Source organism: Heteronotia binoei, chromosome 13 (genome assembly GCF_032191835.1).
Source record: "Heteronotia binoei isolate CCM8104 ecotype False Entrance Well chromosome 13, APGP_CSIRO_Hbin_v1, whole genome shotgun sequence".
NCBI lineage: Eukaryota > Metazoa > Chordata > Lepidosauria > Squamata > Gekkonidae > Heteronotia > Heteronotia binoei.
In genome coordinates, this window is record NC_083235.1 from 45191007 (window position 1) to 45214300 (window position 23294).

Sequence of the window (23294 nt, forward strand, 5' to 3'; positions counted from 1 at the left end):
CAATCAAGGTTCTCTCAGAACTCTAGCTCACAAAGCGCCTCTTGTGGGGAGAGGAAGGGAAGATGATCATAAGCCACTTTGACACTCCTTATGGTAGAGAAAATCAGGGTATAAAAACCAGTTCTTATTCTTCTCCCCCCAATACTAATATAAATAAGGATAAATAAGTATATTAAAAACATATAAATGTTACTGCACTGAAAAACATTCAGAATATGGATATAATGTTTCTTGACTTTTTTCCCCCTACTTCACAATCAATCTTAAATGCGTGGTCAGTTTTGCAGCTCCTAAGCCGTACTTACCATAGGAGTTCTTTGTACTTCCCCGTCGTTTGCATAAACCAATCTCACTGCAGCTATCATATTTCTAATAGCTACAGGTAGCCTCACATTGCAAAATCTCTCGCCATAATAAAAGATTAACTAAATAAAAGAAGTTACAGGATCCGTCATGGCAAAGCTCGCACTGGGATCTTGCTCCATTGTGATGACTGAGCTCCAAAGGGAATTTCTGGCCATCACATTTAAAGGGACTGTGCTCCTTTTAAATGCCTGTCCTCCATTGGAAATAATGTAGGGGCACCTCCTTTGGGGGCTCATAGAATTGGACCCTCTGGTCCAATCCTTTTGAAACATGGAGGGTGTTTTGAGGAGAGGCACCCGATGCTATGCTGAAAGTTCGGTGCCTCTACCTCAAAAAATACCCCCTCCAGATCCCAAGATAACCTCAGATCAATTCTTCATTATACCCTATAGGAATCAATCTCCATAGGGAATATTCTGATGACCCTGAAGCAGGAGGAGGGCCTCCAACCCAGGGGATCCCCTGCCCCCACTTGAGGATTGGCAACCCTACTCGGCAGCTATCTCTCTGTGGAAAGCAAGAGCACTAGTCTCTGATGAAGATCTCAGCATGGCTTCTCTGCCCCAATATTCATTCCATGGTAGAGGTTGTATTTTAAACTAGTCTTTTACTGTTTTTACTGTTGACTGCTTTTATGATGTAACCCACCCTGAGTCTGTTGTGAAACTAAAGCCCTGTCTCAGTCAAAAGAACACCAGTTACAAAACAATGACCCAAAATTCTAGGATCTCTGGCTTTAAAGTGTCTCCAGACATATGCATATTTTGCAACCCCAAATGGAAAGACTGACTGATTTGCTTCATTTATAGCCCACCTTTCTCACTGAGACTCAAGGAAGATTACAAAACATTTTAAAAGTTCAACTATTAGTATAACAATGCAATAGAACGAGGATTACAGAAATTAGGAAGAGACATGGGAATTCCCAGCAGGTCTCAAGGAAGCAATGGTAGTACTGCTCTTGAAAAAGCCATCCTTGGCTCCACCTGATCCAGCCTTGAATGTACCATTCCTGAGTACGGTAATTGAAAGAGTGGTAGTTGAGCAACTCCAGGACTTCCCAGAGGACACATTGGCACCGGAACAGTTCCAGTCAGACTTCTGCCCTGGCCATGGGACAGAGACTGTGCTGGTCGCCCCAACAGATGATCTATGTAGATAGCGGGATCAAGGTGGGTCAGAGCCAGTTTAAGGAAGTGGTTAAGCTTCTTGAGAACTCTCTCAGCCCCACCTACCTCACAGGCAATGTTCCCTCTAAAATGAGTTAGCGTGAGCCTTCAGCTCACACATTTTTATCTTAACTCAGGAAGGATGACCCCAGAGCACACTAAAAGCTCACAACTTTTGTGCCAGTAGCTCATAAAGTAGAATTTTTGCTCAGAAGATTCTGCGGCTTAGAGGGAACATTGCTCACAGGGTGTCTGTTGTGTGTGGGGGGGGGGAAGGTAAAGGAGATTGTAAGCCACTCTGAGATTCAGAGTGTACGGAGGGGTATAAATCCAATATCATCTTCTTTTTCTATTGTTAGATCTCACAGCAGGGTTTGACACAGTCAACTATAATCTGTTGACTCACTGTCTCACCAATGTGGGAATATGCAGGGTAGCCTTGCAGTGGCTTTCCTCCTTTCTCTAAAGTCAAAAACAGAGGGTAGTCCAGGGGAGGGAGGTATCCACTAGATACCCCCTGTTATATGGGGTTCCTCAGGAGTCACTCCTCTCCCTAATGTTATGTAACATCTACATGCTCCCCCTTGCCCAGCTGGCACAGAGTTTCAGGCTTGGGTGACACTAATATGTGGACAACACCCAGCTATATCTGTTATTGGGTGGTCAGTCTGCTGCTGCCCTGCAGGATCTGACTGAGGGATTAGAGGCCATGGTGGGCTGGCTAAGAAAAAGCGAGTTGAACCTGAACCCATCAAAGTCAGAGGTTTTGTTGCTGGGGGGCGGGATGGGAATGGAGCTGGAATGCAGGTTACTGACTCTTGATGGAATGCCATTGACACCAGTGTCATCTGTCAAGAGTCTGGGCATGATACTGGATGCCAGCCTTTCCGTGGAGGCCCAGGTCATGCATATCGCCAAAGTGGCATTTTTTCCATCTTTGCCAAGGTTGGCAACTGGCTCCCCTCCTGTCCTATTTTGATCTAACCACAGTGACCCAAGTGACAGTTACCTGCAGAGTAGACTACTGTAACTTGTTCCTCTCTGGCCTACCCTTGAAACTGACCTTGAAACTCCAACATATCCAGAATACAGCGGTGTGAGTCCTGTCAGGAATGCCATGGACAGCACATATGAAACCAGTACTCCTCCAACTACACTAGCTTCCAGTTGAGTACCAAGTCAAATTCAAGGTTTGGGTTTTGACCTTTAAGGCCTTGAGCGGCCCGAGACCAATGTATCTATGGGACCACCTTCTCCATTATGTTTCTGGTAGGGCATTGCACTCTGCTGGTAACAATATGTGGGTAATCCCTGACCCTAAAGAAGCCCTGCTGTCCTCAACTACCTGGTGGAACTCTCTACCAGATGACATCCAGGCCCTGTGGGATCTTTTGCAATTCCACAGGGCCTTCAAGGCAGAGATGTTTCTCCAGGCTTTTGACTGAGGACAGTGATGGATGGCGCCCTATTTTTTACCCACCTCCCTCCAGAAGTCCCCCCCCCCGCCCCGCAATGCTCCAACAGTCTGGGAGATGAACACAATTCGTAGGATGCCATTGGGGTTTGAAATTTTTCAAATCATTTTTAAACCATCTATTATTTTAATCTATTTTATTTTTTACTCTGATGTGCGTTGCTCAGAGTCCAGCCTTGGTCAGGGTGGGACAATCACTCACATCAAACAAACAAAGAAACAAACAAATAGAAAGCTGTCCAAAGTAAGACATACTATGGATTCAGAATGATGTCCATGTATGAGGAGGTGCATGGAGAACAGATTTCATAGTGAGGCTGTCCTTAACACAAAGCTGTGGTTATCTAGAACAAAGAAAGGGTGGTAAACATGGAAAATTGATAGCTAAATGTATGATCTGGTCCAATGGAAGAATGTGCAATTAAAAGACCCCTTTGATAATGCTCTGGAGGCTGTTCTGCAACTGTATATCCACTCAATGTAGCTGGCAATTGTGGGGGATAGGACACATAACTGTAGGTGTAGTTTAGTCTGATTAAAGTAAAGTTATTGATGCCATTAAAACATTGGTCACTGTCTTTATTAACTGCCCAACATTATTATTAACAAGTTACTTGTCATAGGATAGTATCTCTTTCTTTCTTTTTGGCCTGATTTTGCTTTCTCTCTCTCCCCCACCCACCACCTGACCCTGTCTCTCTTAGAGCTCCAGCAAAATATCACCCTCAGAGCCAGCTTTCACTTGTTTTGACCCAGAGATCATCCGTTCTACATCTGTCTCTGTGTGCCCCAGGACCCAGATCCAAACAGGCTGGGAGTAGTGACCGTCTCACAGCTCTGACCTGTCCTTGATCCATGGGCCATTTCACTTCCTTCCTTAATCCAGTCACTGACCTCTGTTCTCACTATGATGGCACTTTTGAGGTAAATAAACTGTAATATCCAAAAGGTAAATTTGAATGTATCAAGTCTTTTCAAGGAACACTGGGGAGACTGTAGGGTTGGCAGCTCCAAATACCTAGAAATACCTAGAGATTGGGGAGGGAGGGGTAGAGCCTGAGGAGGGTGGGACTTGGGAAGGGGAGGGTGGGGCTTGGGAAGGGGAGCAAGTTTGGTGTAGCACTTAAGTAGGCGGATTCGTTATCTGGGAGAGCTGGGTGTGATTCCCCACTCCTCACATGCAACTGCTGGAGCAACCCTGTTTTACCTCACAGAGGCTGCAGTCACACACACTAAATAATGCACTTTCAATCCACTTCCAGTGCACTTTCAAACTGGATTTTACTGTCTGGCAAAATCCAGTTGGAAAGTGCACTGAAAGTGGATTGAAAGTGCATTATTTAGTGTATGCGATTGCAGCCAGAGATTCCAAGCTGCCACAGGCCCAGGTAAGATCCCTGGCCACACACCACCATTCATACTCCAAAATAAATAAGACAATTCTTTCAGCACTGAGAGGATAGGAGAGTAATTAGACGTGGCTTTTCTCTCCCCGCTGTCCATGATAGAGGGAGGGGGAAAGTGAAACATCCTCCTTTGCTCTCCCTCCTGTTTTGAGTATTTATAAATATTTATTTAATTAAATGCTAGGGATCTACATTCACACTCTTTAAGAAGGATTCAGATGAGGCATAGTTCTAGTCTTTTTAGCAGTAGGCTTTATATCCGGCATCCAACATTTGTTGGGTCTGGACACACATGCATACAGAGAGAGAGAGAGAGAGATACCTGTGGATGCTGAGACAAGAAATAAAGCAATAGAGCATCTGTTCATCCTTAGTCACTAACCCCCTTGTTTCTTTTAAAGGATACACATACTTTAGGAAAGGTTATAGTCACATCATGAACTCATTTTCTAAAAATATATCCCTACCAGTGCTAGAGAGTAGTTTTCAGGAGCATTGTGCACCTTAGGGGCTATGACAAGCTTTTGAATTTATTTATTGTGAGTTCTGTGACATTCATGAATAATACATCACTCAGTATTTATGTCATATGAAACATTCCCCCCTCCAATAAATTGTTAATAACCACAAGACAAAGATGCCAGCCCAGATTCTCATATACCATTGCAATTAAAATTAGTGGCTGCTTTGCCTTTGGCCTCAATGGACGAAGGATCAGGCTTCACATTTATGGGGTGTCTCCATGGAAACAGGAGAAGTAGATCCCCAGAAGGAAGGGCAGGAAAGAACGGAAGAATTGTGCCAGAGGGAAAGAATCAGAGTCACCATCTACTACCAGCATGAGTATGATGCTTCAGGGCTGAGCGGGTGGTTGGGAATGTTGCTCTTAGCTTGTGAAGCAAGTACAGAGTCAAAACAACAGCAAGAGTGGATTTCAGGGGCAACTGCACACAACCAGTATACCAACTGCAAACAATTTGGAAGCAGTTGAGCTTAAAGGCACAGGACCAAGGGAAGAGCTTCCTAAATAGGATAGCAGGGGATTTGAGACCAAATCTATTGCAAAGGCTGAAATTATTTCTACTATTATTTCAAATGAGTAGGACACAACTGACTTGTATACACTGTACACCATATGCTTCAGGAAGAAGCCACATAATAAAAGTGGAACCCAAGTGGGAACCCAAAGCCAAAACATACTAACAGAGTACAGCCCAAAACACAGAATGTCTAGGATTCCCAACCTCCAGGTAATGGCTGGAGGTATCCTGTACAACTGATCTCCAGGCAACACAGATCTGTTCACCTGGAGAAAATGGACACTTTGGAAGGTGGCATTATACCCCATTGAAGTCCCTTCCCTTCCCTCCCCAAACCCCCTTCTCTTCAGGCTCCTCCCACTACCACAATCTTGAAGTATTTTCCAACCCAGAACTGGCAACCCTACTTTGGGTGGTGAAGAAAGGTAGCTTGGGTTTTCCCTCTTCAGGATGCCTGAGAAAAGGGATTGTGGGACTGTGCTTTACTATGCGCCCAGATTGCAATTTTACTGTGGCACACAGTACTTTGGAAAGGGAGTTGGACTATGACACAGTAAAATGAAGCTAAATTATGAAAAGTGAGGATTTGGAAACGAAGTTACCTAGTAATGAGAGGAACACAAAAACAAGATATTCAGGTAAGGGACTGTTAAGCAGGAGGGCATCTCTCCCCCTCCAAATCTGCATTCATAAAAACAAGACAAACTTAATGTCTGTTTTATCGGGTAATGATTTTAATCGTAAGTAACCCAGAAGCAAAACAGTAACTGGAGCACCACATAGAATTTAATAAATACTACACATGCTTACTGGAACAAATTGTGTAATTTGAACCATGTTATTTCTTTTTTCATTTATCATTTTCATTGTGCCTTTGCATCTTTTTGTATGCACATGGAATTTTATTTTGCAAAGCACCTTGATGATCCTACTAGGGCCATAAACTGGGATCCAACTTCAGATACAACATTATTACTAACAGCATATCTTGATTTATTCCTACTGATGTTTTTTTAAAAAATATTCATTACAGCACAGGTGCTGAACCAGCTTTATGATCAAAAAATTTCTTCCTCCTGCCTCTGTTCCCATCTCTGATCCCCCTTCAAAAGTAACACAATGATCAAAAAGTCTTGGCTGGTTAATTACCTCTCCGTTTGATCAGCCATAGACACCATCAGCAGAAATCCATGCTGACACCTCCCTGTTAAAACACCCGGTTGATCCCATGGGGAAGTTGACATTCCTCAAAGCTCATTAGTGGTTTAACAGCAAAAATATGATAATCCCAAGGTCCAGGATTTTTTTAATTTTTTTTTTAAAAACATGATACCAAATAATTAATTTTCTTTTCCTCCTGGCCTTTTTGTTTACATGGGGGGGGGGTGATACATCAACAACTTGGGTTATGTTCCAACCAACGGTCTGCAGCTGATAATTCCAGAGGAGTAGCTGGATTAATCTAATGTAGCCAAATAAGGAGCAGAATGGTGACACCTTAAAAACGAAAATTTATTTCGGCAGCAGCTTTCTTCAGAGCTCATTATTTCAGTTGGTGAGCCAGAGACAGGTGAGCAGCCTTGTTTCCCTGGTTGGGAGGAACTTATTGGACACCAAGATTAGCATGAAAAATGAGGCCCTGGCTTGTCAAGAACATCATTTTTCCTTGCTTAGGATAGCGCCAAAGGTCTCTGTTTCATTACATCCTTAAGTGACAGCAAGGGCTTGAGACATGGGGTTACCTATCATTAGGAATGTCAGAGTCCCTGACTCCCTACAAACGTTAATGCTTTTAGCTGGAGAGGTTCCTAGCATGTTGGTCAAGGAACAGTCACACTTAACAGTCATTCCTGCTAATTGATGGCCCTATTAAGCGTCACTTTATAGCTGTGCAGCTTTTCAGGAAAGATACCTTGGGGTTACTGTTGATAGTTTAATAACCGTGCCATCCTAAACAGAGTTATGCCCTTCTAAGCCTGCTGTCTGCAGTGGAATTAGAATAAAGTACCTCTGCTTAGGATGTCACTGTAAAACATCTAGCAGCAGTGTACATGCAAAGCCGTAAATGGCATGCAAAGCCGTAAATGACATGCAAAGCCTTAAATGGCCTAGTTCCAGCATTTGGTTGTGGATGGCAATGGAACAGTACAAAATCTGGTGCACTCACACCCATTCCTCACCCTGTGTAAAAAAACAACAAACAAACCACCAGGCAGCTTCTGGAAATTAAAACCTTTTTCACCATCTTGAAGTTTGCTTTGTTTTATTGTTGATATGTTATTGGCATTTTAATCTTTGGTTTTAACTTGAATTCATTTATTCTTCTTGCCCTGTTGTAAGCCATGCTGAGCCCTGCTCACAGGGAAGGGCGGCCTAATAAATCTAATTTATAGAGAAATAAAAGGTCACTCTACTGTTCTATCATGAACTTTCAGATAGCCCAGATACTCTCTCTTAAATATACCAGCCGTGCAACATCAGGGCATTGTGTGCTGGACAAACCCAACATGATGGCTTCATTGAAGAACATGCACTTCATCCCATTTCAGCACATCTGCACACACTTTGGAGATTATTTCCAAGAGAAAGGAGATGGCTGCATTTGTATTGGGGCACAAATACACACCTTTGGCTTGGATGCAGCAGCACGTGAGAGGAGAATGAGCAGGAAGAGCATCTACGCACACTGCACTCCTGCTTTGCTCGCTGCTCCTGCTGCTCCTCCACTCTGACTTCTCTTTGGGTGCATTCACACGACACTAAAGAATGCATTTTGCATTTGGATTTTTATTATGTAAGAATAGCAAAAATCCAGTTGCAAAGCACATTATTTAGTGTAGTGTGAATGCAGCCTTTCTGTCCCTGTTGTGGCTGTGCACAAATATACAGGCAATGGTGATCCTGCCAGGATGCCCTGAGGCCCAGAACCTCTCTCCCCTTTCTCCTGACTTGCCCTTTCTCAGCTCAGCCATGTGATAGTGGTACATAACATGCACCTTGGTGGGAAAAGGGAGGGAATCCCTTCAGTGGAATAAACTTGGATGTGGCAAGCTACCCTGCGCCATTCTGAAAACAGAGTTTAGTTTTGCTCCCCCCCTTCATGAGTGGCACTGGAAGAAGCATCCACACAAACACAGGCCCCATGGCCACTTTGAACCAAAGCAAAGTAGGTTAAAATTTTGGTCTGGTTTAAAGGGGGAAGCCCCAAGTATGCCATCAGCCATGTTCCAAATGTGCATGATGGTAGTACAGACCTTCCCATTAAATGCAGCAATTTCCTGATCTCCATATGGGGGGGAAATTCCCATGTGGAATCAGCTTGCATTGACATACTCACAGGATTAAAATGCTGCTACAAGCTACTCTAGAATAGGCCAGTTGACATGAACCAAAGCACATTTTAAACTACCAGTTGTCAAAATTTTTCTGACAAATAATAATCTGTTCCATTGCCACTGTCTGTTCCTCAGTTTTCCTAGGTGATTCCTGTAGGGAGGAAATCAAGCTGCCCCATCTTCAAGGTTTGCTGCATGAGCAAGCAAGTGTGGAGGGTGGGCGCAAATTCACCAAAGATTGTGTTCCGAAGGGGGTAGCCATGTTGGCCTGAAGCAAAAGAATAAAGTTAGAATCCAGTGACACCTTTATATAGTCAAGGTGGTACTTGATGTGTATGCTGACTTCTGCATGTGTGCACATAAAAGCTCATACCTTGAACAAAACTTTTTTGGTCTTAAAGGTGCCACTGGACACTTTATTGTGTTGCAAAGACAGTGTTAATGTTTAGGACTGTAGTAGAAGCTCAAACAAATGGAAGCATTAGAGGCTGCACCAAACCAAAACCTTACGGTCCATTTATACTGCTTGGTACTCATCAGTGTAATGAGGTGTCAAGGAAAGCTTCCATTTTATTATCCCAGCAAGCAACTCACAACAGGCTTGTTCTTTCTGTGTGGAATTTTGCCTACAAATAAAGATTAAAGGGGGCACCTCTCCAATGGCTGCATTGTTGTTGTTATGGCCTCAACATGAGCGATTCCAAGGAATGCCACTCAGAGTCCAGTGCACAAGAAGAAAACTCGAAGGCCCGAAGGATTATCCCTGCTGGAACATGTTATGAAAGCAATTAACAGATCCATTTCCCCGCAGTCACAGTATTCCGTTCCACATTCCCTTCTATACTTTCCACATAAATTGGCTGTGGGGGTGGTGAGATGTTAGTTTAGGATTGAGAGAGTATATATGAGAGAGACAGAGGGAGAGAGAGATGTAACATAAGACAGGAATTTCTACACATGAGAGTTGGAGAATGGAACAAGAGCGTAGTCAAAACACTCATTAATGTAGACTTCGGCAGAGTTCATCTCGCCTTTATGCTGATGAAGAAATTTGGTGTATTTTTATGTTTGAGAAATCAGTGATGTTTAAAATACAGGTAAGATTTTAAAAAAAAAACTGAATGGGGCTATTTTGCTCCCAAAGAGTTTGAAATTAAAATAGAAAAAAACTTTGATTTGAAGAAGCGAGCTATGACTCAAGAACACTTGCACCCTGGAAATGTTTGTTGGTCTTTAAGGTGCTACTGCATTCAAATTTTGTTCTATACTACAGACTAACACGGCTACCCACCTGAAACTGCAATTAAACACTTTATTGTAAGTCTAAAAGAGTTACCCCTCTCCCCAACCTTTGCAGTGCATTTCCCCACCCAGCATTTCTGTTCTATTTTCACAAGCTAACAGTGGCATGTTCAGCCTCTCTCTAAATCAAAAGAGGCTCAGCTTGCTGTCACTCCGGGGCAAATCAAGAGGGAGTATGAATGAGCAAGTCTTCTGATTAGTACAAATCCCGTAGAGTCTCCAAACTATTGAGGGTGGTTAACCGCTGTGACAAGCAGCTATAGGACAGCAAGGACTTATGCATCGCTTATACATTTCCTAAAATATACAATTGCTTTCACACACACTAAATAATGCACTTTCAATCTACTACCGTTTTCGCACACAGCTAACCTCGCAGTCACAATCCTGTTCCCTCCGCGGCGTCCGGTCGGATTTCGCACCATCTGTGCCAGAGTTACAGGAAGTGCTGCAGCTTTTGCGTAGCAAACATAAACCGCTAAAACTAATACTGTTTTCTCACACAGCTTACCTCGCAGTCACAATCCTGTTCCCTCCGCAGCGTCCAGTTGGATTTCCCACCATCTGCGCTGGCGTTACAGGAAGTGCCGCAGCTTCTGCATAGCAAATGTAAACTGGGTTTTAGCGGTTTATGTTTGCTACGCAAATGCCGCAGCACTTCCTGTAACTCTGGCACAGATAGTGCGAAATCTGACTGGACGCTGTGGAGGGAATAGGATTGTGACTGCAAAGTTAGCTGTGTGCGAAAACGGTACCAGTTTACATTTGCTACGCAAAAGCCGCACTTCCTGTAACTCCGACGCAGATGGTGGGAAATCCGACTGGACGCTGCGGAGGGAACAGGATTGTGACTGCGAGGTAAACTGTGTGCGAAAACAGTCTACTTTCAGTGCACTTTGCAACTGGATTTTGCTATGTGAAATGGTAAAAACCACTTGCAAATGGTCACTGAAGCAGATTGAAACTGCATGATTTAGCATGTGAGAAAGCATCTATTGAATGTCCAAAAATCCAACTGGGAGGAAAAAGAGAAAGGACAGAGATGTGCCTGGACCAGGGCTGTAATCAGCTTTGCATGGTGTGTTGGAAGCAGTGCCACACTTCAGACAGCAGCAGGATGCTTATCATGTGTGAAAGGGGGGGATAGGTTCACTTTACCAGGGCCAGAGGTTCAGGGTAGCCCAGTCTACTGCTATTGGCATGGTCTGTTTATGGCATTTCAGGGGGGAAAGTTTGTTACCAGGACTCAGGAGACTGTATGTGATAGAACTGGGTCTTGAGTTAAACATTTTTATACTGGGTCCAATGAAATGGAGTCTGAGCCATGCTCAGCATGAATCCATGTCCAGTGTTTTCTGCAGGAACCATGCCAAGTGCACCCACATGTCTAAGCATCCATGTGTACATAGCTAATCTGACTAGGCTCAAAGAATATGCATGGGCATTTAAAGACATGAGAATGAAATCTACACTGAATGTGTTTGTTGCAGGAAACCCTACTGTGACTGCTGCATAAAGTGTGCAGACCTCAGATTAGAACGGAAAATAGGCCAAGCCCTGCAAATTTCAGACCAGTCATGTTCTACAAACATGCTAAACAGGGGTGGACTGGCCACGTAAACTACAGAGAAATGTTCAGGTGTGCTCCTGTCTCAGAAGGCTGCTGGTAGCTAAGAGCAAGCAGAGCCAATTAATTGCTGGGAGGGTTGGAAGGGGTGTGCAGTTAATACAGAACAATGGTCACATTCAACAGCCAGTTTCCTTATCACTACCCTTCCAGGAAGCCCCACCAAACAATGGGCACATCCACAAACCTATTGCCCTTTCACGACACCCCCTCCAGCCTAGAAATAGCAGCTCTCCAGCAGCGCTGGCCTCACTCAATGCACAGCAGCCAAGAAGGTCAGAGCGCCTGCTCCGGCTGCAACGCCACTGAGGATGTTCTCCACAGCCGAGAACGAAACATCTGGAAGAAAAACTTTCTCCAGTAGAACACGGCACTTGAGCCCGAAAGATTCTACAAACCCTAATGATGTTACCAGCCGTGAAAACCTGAAATCTTTGGTTGTATAGTTATTCTAAATAGGTTGTAGTTAACATTCATGAAAATTTCTGGCAATCCTCATTACTTTGTTCATTGGATAGAATAGATTATACTGTTTTTACAGTACTGTTCTCTAGTTTTTTTGTCTAGTCTTTTGCATTGCTTGTGTGTATTATGCTGAGTTTAATGCATTGTTCTTGAATTTTGTAATCCAGTTTTATTCCCAGATTGTTGTGTATTTTGTACAGGGGTGTGGCCTAATATGCAAATGAGTTCCTTCTGGGCTTTTTCTACAAAAAGCCCTGTGTGAAACAATGATAATGTCAGGGGTGTGGCCTAATATGCAAATGAGTTCCTGCTGGGCTCTTCCCCCCCCCCCCCCGGTTTTAACTGTGTAATCTGCTTTAAGCTTCAGCAAGGAAAGTAGACTATAAATCAAGCAAATAAATAAGTAAGTCGCAGAACATGTTTACTATGGATGGGTACAGACTGGGAAATCATGGTTCAGTTCACAAACCAAACCAGCTCAATTCCTGAACTGGTTCCCAAACCAAACCTGAACTAGTTTGAATGAAAAATGTTCCCAGTGGCCTAAACACTCCAAAATTGCAGGGGATCTCCAGCTGACTCTCTGCTACATGCCCACCAAGTTTTGTGAATATTGGACTTAGGGGTTCCGAATTACAGACCCCCAAACAAGTGTGTCCGGACAGTGCTTTTCAATTAGAGGTCATGCCCCGGTTCAGGAGTTTACAAAACAGACCCTGAGTGAGCTAGAGGCATCCACTTTCAGAGTACCACCTGGAGATGTCCCTCCATATGCCCAACATATGGAGAGATATTGTGCATGGAGAGGGAAGAAAGCAGGGGCAGAGCCAGGTTTTTAAAAGTAATGGGGCTTTTTAAAAAGTTGGGGGGCACCCTTCCCCATCCACTGTAGGACTTGCCGCTTCTCAGAAGCTTTCTGGAGTAGGGGCAAAAGCTGGAAGCTCTGAAAGTGGCCATGTTGAGGCAGCCATCCCTAAAACTTTAGAGTCAAGAAGGGACTACACCTTGCGTGCAAGTGGGGCGGGGGGCATTCTTCGATCTCCCTCTCCCCCACCCTGGCACTTTGCAGCCCAGCAGCTCCATCTGTCCCCCCTCCCTGGCCCATTCCACATGTCTTCCTCCACCCCTGGCTCCTCTGCCTTCCTCCTCTCTACCTGCTGCTTTTGCTGCTGCAGTGCACTGTGCCCTGCTCAGCTCTCCTGGCTCTGGCAACTGCTGCTGCTGCTTCGCCGGCTCAGCCATGGCAAAATAAAAAACAGGCTGTGCCCCAGATAGTCCCCTGAAAGTTGTGGAGCCCACCTGGAGGTTGGGGGCAATGTCCCCCACAGCCCCCCCTGTGGCTACAGGTCTGGGAGAAAGTGGGGTGTATGGAAGCAGCACAGAAAAGAAACTCCAGGCAGCAGAAACCCAGAAAGCAGAGGGATGGAGTGGGTGTTAGAGATGCAAAGGAAGGGGAGGACTCCAAAGCAACAACTGTGGCATAATTCAGACAGAAGACCCAGGAGTAGGGTTGCCAAGTCCAATTCAAGAAATATCTGGGGACTTTGGGGGGGGGGGAGCCAGGAGACATTAGGGGCGGAGCAGGGGCAAGGGTGTGACAAGCATAATTAAACTCCAAGGGAGTTCTGGCCATTACATTTAAAGGGACAGCACACCTTTTAAAATGCCTTCCTTCCATAGAAAATAATGAAGGATAGGGGCACCTTCTTTTGGGGCTCATAGAACTGGACCCCCTGGTCCAATCCTTTTGAAACTTGGGAGGTGTTTTGGGGAGAGGCACTAGATGCTATACTGAAAATTTGGCACCTCTACCTCAAAAACCAGCCCCCCCAGAGCCCCCGATACCCACAGATCAATTCCCCATCATTCCCTATGGGAATCGTTCATGGAGGTGCATAATGACTGTGGGGGCGGGGCTTCCCCCTCCGGCCAGCTGGCTGGGGGAGGGGGGAAGCCTGTAAAATGGGGGATCCCCCGCTGGGACCTGGGAATTGGGAAGCCTACCCAGGAGAAAGGGGAATATATTGGAGGAGAGGAGAAAGGAAGCCCCAGGCAGTGACTATGGAACAGTGCAGGGAGTAGAACCCCATAAAGTGGTAAGGTGGGTAATACAGATGCAGAGGAAGGAGGCAAGCCCAATCCAATGACTGTGGAACAACTGAGGGAGGATACCCAGGAAAGGGTTTTGGAGAAGAGTGGAAAGGGTACCCCAGGCAGCAGAACCCCAGAAATTGCTGTGTGCAGAGTGGGGGTGGGGTTAGAGATGCAGAGGAAGGAGGCAAAACCAAGGCAATAACTGTGGGATGATTCTGGCAGAAAACTCAGGGGAAAGCAGGGGAATTGAAATGGAGAAGAATGAGGGGACCCAAAGCAGTCACTCCATAGCGATCCAGGCACAGATAACCCAAGGAGAAGGGCTGAATAAAAAGCAATAATGACCACTGAATGAAAAGTATTAGCACCCTTTGCAGCTGAGAAACAAACAGGGAGCAAAAAGGAATTGCAGCACAGAAACCCAGGGGAAACAATTGCCCCAGCCCCCTGACAAACTAATACTGATGAGAAATCTTGTGCAGTGGTGTGTATTGTATCCAGGAGATCCAGCAATTCCCCTCCCCCCACCCCACCAGCAGTGCTATTTCACAAACATAAAAACACCCAGAACTCCCAAAGACCTGACATAAATAAAGACAATGTGCAAAGCTCCATTGCCTATATATACCCCCTCCCATTGTCAAGAGCGGAGACTGATCTCTGATTGGCAAGCAGCATTGAATGCCAAGCTTGGAATGGTCTGTATTGGTGTTTCCAGGCTGCAGAAGACCACCGCCACCAGCTTTTTCACAAGAAAGTTTCTGGGTGGGAATTCTGTGGTGAAAAGCTTGGATATGTCCATGCTGAGCACATGATTCCTGAGCCACGGCTCACGAGCCTCTAACTGGACAAAGTTTGGCCTGGGCTTCCGAGTCTGAGCTGGTTCATGCCCATCCCTAATGTTTACCTCATGTGTATTTTTAAAAATTTCTTTAATTCACTTCCAACTTGATTGATAGAAGGTGGTAAGAAAGGACAGTTTCCTGCTCTTCAACAGCCATTTGAATGGTAGACTGATTCTGTCAAAACTGCTTGTGAGGATGCTCCGTGACAACTGGATTAGAAAAACAGAAGAATATGTGGGAGTGGGTAAATCCTTGTTATAGAGCAACCCCTTATATTTTTACTCAGAAGTTTCAGTTTGCTCAATGTGGTTCACACTCAAGCCTTAGGACCATATCCTAACACCCTGTTCAGCCATATTTAAAGCTCTTCCTCTAGTTTAAGTGGCTCTTCCACCTGAGGAAACTTAAGCTGTAAGAAGCATTCAAAGTTTGCTGAGCAATGCAGTGTAGTAGGATGGATGCAACCAAAACAACACTTGTGGCATCTCAGGGCCAAGCTACAAGTGATGTTTGACATTCATGACTGGATCACCTGGCATGTCTTCTGGCCCTAAAGCGCAGCCACTGGGGCAGGACCCCTTAGTGTCACTTCCCTGTTCGAAACAGCCCTGCAACACTACATTAAGTTTTGGAAGAACAGTACCCATGTTGCCCCAGTCTTTTTTCCCCATGCCTGGGCACTCTGGAGGGGCAGCTTCAATCAGGGAAATGGTGCAGGGGAGGAAGAGTTGAACTTCCGTCCGCCAAAATTTAGACCTATACATGCCATATAGACCCACAGCTGCTGTTGGTCTACATGTTGGCAAATCCAACCATGAACCCCCAATGTTATGCATAGTTTGTCCCCTGAAGTCTAACAAATGTGTTTTGACATAAGCCTTTGTGTCCTAGAGCCCACTTCCTCAGTTGCATGAAGATAAATTGTATAAATGGCTGTCACTTTAATTGTACAAATTAAGGATGTTTGAACAGCCCCTTTGGATGACATCCTGATCTCCAGTCCCAATCAGGCAGCCATTTTTTCAATGATTAGTTCAGCTGCTTGTGACCTAGTCACATACTCCTTTCCATGCAGCATAGTGCAGCGTGACCAGCTTTCATGCATGCACACTGTCACACAACCCAATGCAGTTTTCTCCCTCTCCTCAGTATTTGTTTACTGCTTCACTCCACAGCCAAAACACAGTTAAATCTTTGATAACAGTTAAATCAATCATCAAGTCTGTAAACTGCTGGCAAACCAACACGCACACACCCTAACATTTGCTGTTCCTTTCTGTATTCCTCAGTGACAGTAATGGCTGCCAATCTGCCTGGATTGTGAGGATTTTCATATAATTTTGCAAATCTCCATGGAAGGTATAGCCCCCTCTGCAACCTGTTCTTTGAATCTTGAAAATAAAGTAAAATGTGCAGCTCACTGAAACACCCTACCCTGCCCCCAAACATTTTGAAATCAAGCATGCAGGCAAAAAAAAAAAAAATCACACAATCCATGTAACAGCGGATGAACCGTTTCAGACAAGCCTTTCCTTGCACGTTCACATTGGTCGTTTTCGCACTCACCTTAATCAGCAGCGACGACCCTCTTCACCGTGCAGGATCTGCGCGGATTTCGCACTAATTGCCGCGGAGCACCCAGAAGAGCCGGAAAGTCCCGGCGCTTTTGTGGCGCAAACGGAAACTGGTTTTGGGCAGTTTCCGTTTGCGCCGCAAAAGCACTGGGACTTTCCGGCTCTTCTGGGTGCTCCGCAGCAATTAGTGCGAAATCCGCGCAGATCCTGCGCGGTGAAGAGGGTCGTCGCTGCTGATTAAGGTGAGTGCGAAAACGACCATTGTGATCAAGGACAGCTCTGACTGACTACCTTCACACGCTCAAGCAATTAAAAGCTAGCAAGCACTGCAACTGCAAATCAGCCTGCAAGGCACTCAAGCCATTTGCTGCCATACTAACTAAAACCTGGAGAAAGGCTCACCATGATTGTGGCCATCAAACCAGTTATATTCAGCTGTCAGATTTAAACTGAGATTGGCAGTGTCCCTTGTGTAAATATATACCTGGCTTACAGATCACCGTCAGCACTCTGCCATAGAGTGATTTTACACATATGTCTCAGGGCCTACATAATGAAATGATGATTCTAATCTGCATTGGGCTCTGTTTTTAAACCAGGTTTGTTAGACCTATGATGGCATCCCAGTTCATAGGATCCTTAATTCTTCTAGGATTTGCTCTCTAGTTATATAGATAATTAATCCCATCAAGTTTCCTGCTATCATTTCTGAAAGTAAGGAAGATGAAATTCTCAGAGGCACTTTCTTGGTGAGGATGAGAACAGAGCCAAAGTGTTACACATTTCTGGGTTCAAAACCAGACAAGGTGAGATTTATCCATCGCATAAGCAAAGCCATTGCCTTTCCCAGCTACTTGGAACATCCTGAACCAATTCTCTTCCTGTCAAGGCAATATATAAACCAGCTCCATTGCCTGCTGGAATGAATAAAGATTCTGATTTTAAAAACTTTTTTTAAAGGTAAAAGAAAAGAAGTTGAGATTATAACTCTCCCACAAGAACCTCCTTGGAGAGCACAAAGGAGCAGGGTGGGGTTCATCAGCCTCACCTCCAACATCTGGTTGTGCTTAAAATTCATGTAGCTATTGGGGGAGGGTTTGACTTAAAAAAAAAAGCCTATCAGATGGATGAAGGAGAATGCCAGAGCTAGAGGCCCTGTAGGTAGAGAGAAGGACCCCCGAAGCAGCGGTGCTTGGGGAAGAAAATAATACAGCCACTACGAAGCTGGGTTGAAAAGAAGGGGGGAGGGAGATCCCAACAATGTATGTTAATTTCCCAGTAGAACATCATAGTTTGCAAGCTTGCAATGTAACAACACTTCTGGCAATTAAAGTTAATGCTTCATTGCTTGCCTTAAAATATGGTCGTTGACTTATTTGCAAGGAAACACCACACGGCCAGTTTCTGTGCCTTAAAGGCTGTGATCACACATGCTAAATAATGCACTTTCAATCCACTTCCAGTGCACTTTCCAACTGGACTTTACTGTGTGAACTGGCAGAATCCAGTTGGAAAGTGAACTGAAAGTGAATTGAAAGTACATTATTTACTGTGTGTTATTGCAGCCTTTAGTATTTTAATATGCAGGAATCACAGACTTTCACAACATGGAAAATATGATCAGCTAGTACTATTTCAATATCAAAGGGCCAGTAAATCATAGGATCAGTAAAATGTTGGCAACTCTTACAATGAAAGTGTGAGTTTAAATGAAATCCACTTAATGACTTCTGTCACTTGGTCACTCTTTGTTTCTAGTAACACACTCCCATCTCCTAGATGGTACATGAGTTCCAAAAATGTCTAATGTGACCAAATGAAAAGGGAGGTCATGAATTTTGGGACTGAAGAACCAAGAGATGTATTGCCTCTCACTTTGACCTTGTCAACTGTGATGCTACTGCAGGACAGGATGACTGGTGTCCCCACCAAACAATTGTCAAGTTTGGTTTTGTCAATTTTGTCAATTGTCGGTTTTGGTTTTATATCAGTAATTACTATTGCACTGTAGCCCAATAATATTGTAATTGTATACTGCCATGATGTACCAGTTCCTCTGAATTCTCAGATTCTGTAGTTCTGCAATGAAAAGGGCTACATGACAATGGTAGTCCATGTACCTTGCTCTTCAACCCCTGATGAACTCTACTTGTCCACCAATTCAGATGGGCTACTTTGTAATTGTGGCCAGAGAGATGAGTGTGGTTGGAAGTACGTAATCATTCTGGGCCCTCCACAGTGATGAGAAGATATAGCAAAATGGTGCTGAGTGCAGGGAACATCTGGAAGAGCATCCTGCAAATGCACAGCTCATTACTTATCTGTATGGGCCAAACCTACTAACTATTTGCATAGTGCACTGCTGACTGGGGCTTTTTTGGTAGCAGGAACTCCTTTGCATATTAGGCCACACAATCCTGATGTAGCCAATCCTCCAAGAGCTTACAGAGCTCTTAGTACAGGGCCTATTGTAAGCTCCAGGAGGATTGGCCACATCAGGGGTGTGTGGCCTAATATGTAAAGGGTTCCTGCTACAAAAATAAAGCCCTGCTGCTGACCAATTAGAAGCTGTGTGCATACAAATTGCTGACCCAGCTGTCCCAGGCCATAGCCGGTGGGGGGCACATGGGACTCTACCCCTTTGGGTTTTGCAGTACCCCCATCCCAACAGCAATCTGTTTGCTCTTGAGGTTTACCTGGAAGGTCCTCACCTTGGGCTGCTGTGATTTTTTTCTGGTAGAAGAGCATCAGGACAGCGCCAGCCTTCAGACACTTGAGCACCCAGCCCAGGTCCCCACCCCCACCCCGATGCCAGTTGCACCCTCCAGTCCCAACGGCTCATCCTTCAGAAAGCCATTGAGGCTGCCAGCCAACCTGGAGAGAGACATGGCCACCCCTTCTCCACTGCTGGCCCCTCCTTCTACCAACACCCGCCAATAAAAGCTTGGCAGATTCTCTCATTCTCAGTTACAACCCACCACACCACTTCACCAGCTACAGCTGGGTATTGGCAGCTCCAATATGAGCTGTCTACATTGTTGGCTTTCTACTTTAAACACAGAGTGTCTTGGATGACAAGGTTCCAGGCCTTTTTAAGGACAATTCTGATTGGGCCTAATACAATGAACTGAGGCTTCCATTTTGGCTTGCCCAAAGAGAACATTCCTTTCTTGAGAGGTTCAGGATTGCAAAGTTACTGGGGGGAGATGAGGCCTTGTCTTTGTTTTTGTAACTTCAGCAATTGGCTATTCTGTAGGAAGAGCTTTTTAAAAAAAACAAAACAAAACCACATGCACAGATCTCATCCATCAGAAACTCCAAGACTTGGGGGAAACTCTTGGAATCCTAGACTCAGTTTCCCCAGAATGTTCTCTGTCTTGCACCAAAGCAAACAACTGGATTTCTGGAGCAAAATAACTGTTCAGTCAAGAGGGTTTCAATTAAAGAAGTGTATCATAATTTTTGACTGAATGGCCTGCTTGGCTCATGCGTTTAACCTGGAGTGGTCTCTAAATACTAACAGGCAACTTTCCTGCATCAGGCCAGAGCCCAATGGGAACACAATGGAGTCTTGTTTCTGGTAACTCGAGAAGCCTTATTCCTGCCTCTTTAATTTTAGACCCCAACATGCTTGCATTCCTGAGCATTACAATGGCAGATATTTATACCCTGGAATGCAGGGCCCTGTGCTAATTTAACAGGCCTGCGGTAACCAGAAGCTGCTCTCTTCACTGGGCCGGAGCAGAGATAAATCTGGAGCTGGGCAAGGTTTTATGGGGCTTACAAATCCTGGCATTTGTCCTTTTCTTCTCCCTTCTATTTCTCATAAAAAGCTGAGCTGACAATCCCTGTAAATTCACTGGCCACCTGAATGGACAAGCCAGCTGCTGCTAATGAGAAATGTGAAATGGCAGCGAACCTCAGTGGAGGCAAAATTGGAAACGTTGCGGCATGACTGGACAGCCGAAGGCAAAAGAGAGAGAGAGAGATTCTCACAGAGGTGACATGAGGGTTTGCTTCACTTACACATCAACTCTTCTTTGTTGCCTCTTCAGAACAGAGATGGGAGTCCTGCTAATTGAACAGAGGAGACTGTGGTCATTGGCGTGTCATGACAGCAGTGAGAGCAGAAGAAACAGTTCTGCCTCAATATACTTTACTCTTTTCCAGCCATTTGTTCGCCAAAAAATGTCTGTAATTGTTAGCATTTTGCAGTATTATTTGTTCCAATCCATTGTCAGTTGCACCCAATCCCACATATTTAATAAATTTGAATTTTTTTAAAATAATTCTGGGGGATATAAAGTGTACATAACTTTGGTGATACAATGAGAAATAATCATCCTGCTTGAGGCTAGGGAGAAAACAAAGGCAAATTAAGAAACAAATGCTGGCTACAGACAATTAATTGCAAATTGGGAGCATGTATAAGAGGTATTGCTTCCTTTGTCCCATTGTCACCCTGATCAATAGGTTTTACAGGTTTTGAAACTATATGATACAAAATCTTAAAAGTTTGTTTACCAAATGCAAAAGATGGATGAGCTTCTACATTCCCTTCTCCAAATGACCTCCAGTTTTCTGAAAAGCTATCATCTGTAGGCCCATAGCCATGGCAGCCTGTGGGGGCACTATCCCCCTGACTTCCAGGCAGATTCCCCTGACTTCTAGGGTACCCTCTGGGGCGCAACCTGTCCCCCACCCCTTTTTTGCCAGTATAGGAAGATGGTAGCGGGGAAAAACTTTTAGACACTGTCAGATAGTGGGATATATGTTTTGGTTTTGGCCCCTTAATACAGGCCTTGAAGCACTTCCACATTACTTCTGCTTTCCATCCACTTGTAACTAGGCAAGTTGTTGAGAATGGAACCACGCGTACCACATTAAATGTGGCAGAAGTGGTAGGAATGCCCTTTTAACAATTTAAAACTGACTACACAGACAATGCCAGGGAACAGTGCAGAGGACATGCTCTGTATACAGAAATCCCAGTTCAGACCAACATTCTAGTTAAAAGGATCATGTAGGAGGTGATCTGACTTTTGGCTAAGACCCTGATGTGCCAGTGCCTTTCAGAGTAGCCAACACCGGCCCTGATAGACCAATGGTCTGAGTATAAGGCAGCTTCATCCAGGCACATACATTTTTTTTATCTCAAATCAGAATTTCTATAGATTTTTATTACAGAGGGCGCACACAGTCACCCCAGACCAGTTTTGCATCCTTCCTTCCTTCCTTCCTTCCTTCCTTCCTTCCTTCCTTCCTTCCTTCCTTCCTTCCTTCCTTCCTTCCTTCCTTCCTTCCTTCCATGAATCAATACGCATGTTCAACATTAACTTAAAAAAAAACTTGCTAAAGATAGCCTATCTGGAGGCAAGGAAAAAGACTGAAAGCTGATGCAGCATTTGATTTGCAGCATTTGTTTTGCAAAAATATCTGTGCTCAAGGCAAGTGGCAGACATGACATCCTGCTTTTACAATGAGGTCATCTGGAACCCTCTAGCTCTAGCTAAGATTAATTGAAAAGCAGCAGAATATGCCCTCTCCTGGATGTTACCAGCACTAGTGAAGGTAGAAATTGAGGTGAGTTTTGAGAAGAAGAGTTATGATGTCATTTGTGACATTGGACTCTGGCTGCATGCACAGTTTTATGAGCTTCATATAAACTGGACTTTTTGATTCAAGCTAATTACATGGTTTCACTAACTCCACACGCCTTCCTCCCCGTCTAGCAAGCAGCCACAATGAAGTTGATAGCAGAAAACCCAAATAGCTGTGAGAATCCTCAGCATGCCCACAACGTGCAGCATACTGCTGTGTTCTGGCACAGCTATGTTGTTGCAAAGTGGAAGAGAACAAATTACAGCTGGGTCCTCTAAAGAAACACAAAGGGGGTGGCCATGGTGAACATTTTAATGTGGCTCTCAGCCCTGCCACGTAATCATAGTCTGCTTCCAGTTAGAAATATTCTGGCTTCCATCTAGAGACTGATGATTGCTATGTGCACATTTGGATGTGGTTTCTTGATTAAAGCCTAATATCTATTAGCATGGAACTTCACCACCCACTGTTTTGGCAACCACTTTGGCAATCTGTGCCCATGTACATTTCTTGAAGATTCATGAATACCTCACAGCTTTTTTCCAGTAAGTACTGTACATAATTGTCTGAGTGTCTGGGTTCAGGCAGGCTGAGGCACCTTGGGCAAGTGACCATAAGCATAGTCCAAACACCATCCAGGGTCAAAGCACAGCTAGTCAAAAGTCCAAGCATCAAACCAAAGTGGCAAATCCAAAGAGCGCAGGCCAGGTCACAACTGCACAAGCACACAGATGTCTGAAACACAGCAGCCACACACAAGGGTTATGGAGAAGTTGCTTCCATACCAGCTCCCCCTTTTCTGGCTGCCTTTATCAGGAGTCATTCAGAGCCTGGTGCAACTCATCAACCTCCGGGTTGTATTCTGTCAAACCATGGGTGTGGTCACACGTCACATTAAAAGCGGGTGTGTAGCGCTCAAATTTGAACCGCTGACTATTGATTCGATGCAGGGTCGTTCAGACGAGCATCCAAGAATGCTACTCATTCTGTTTTTGA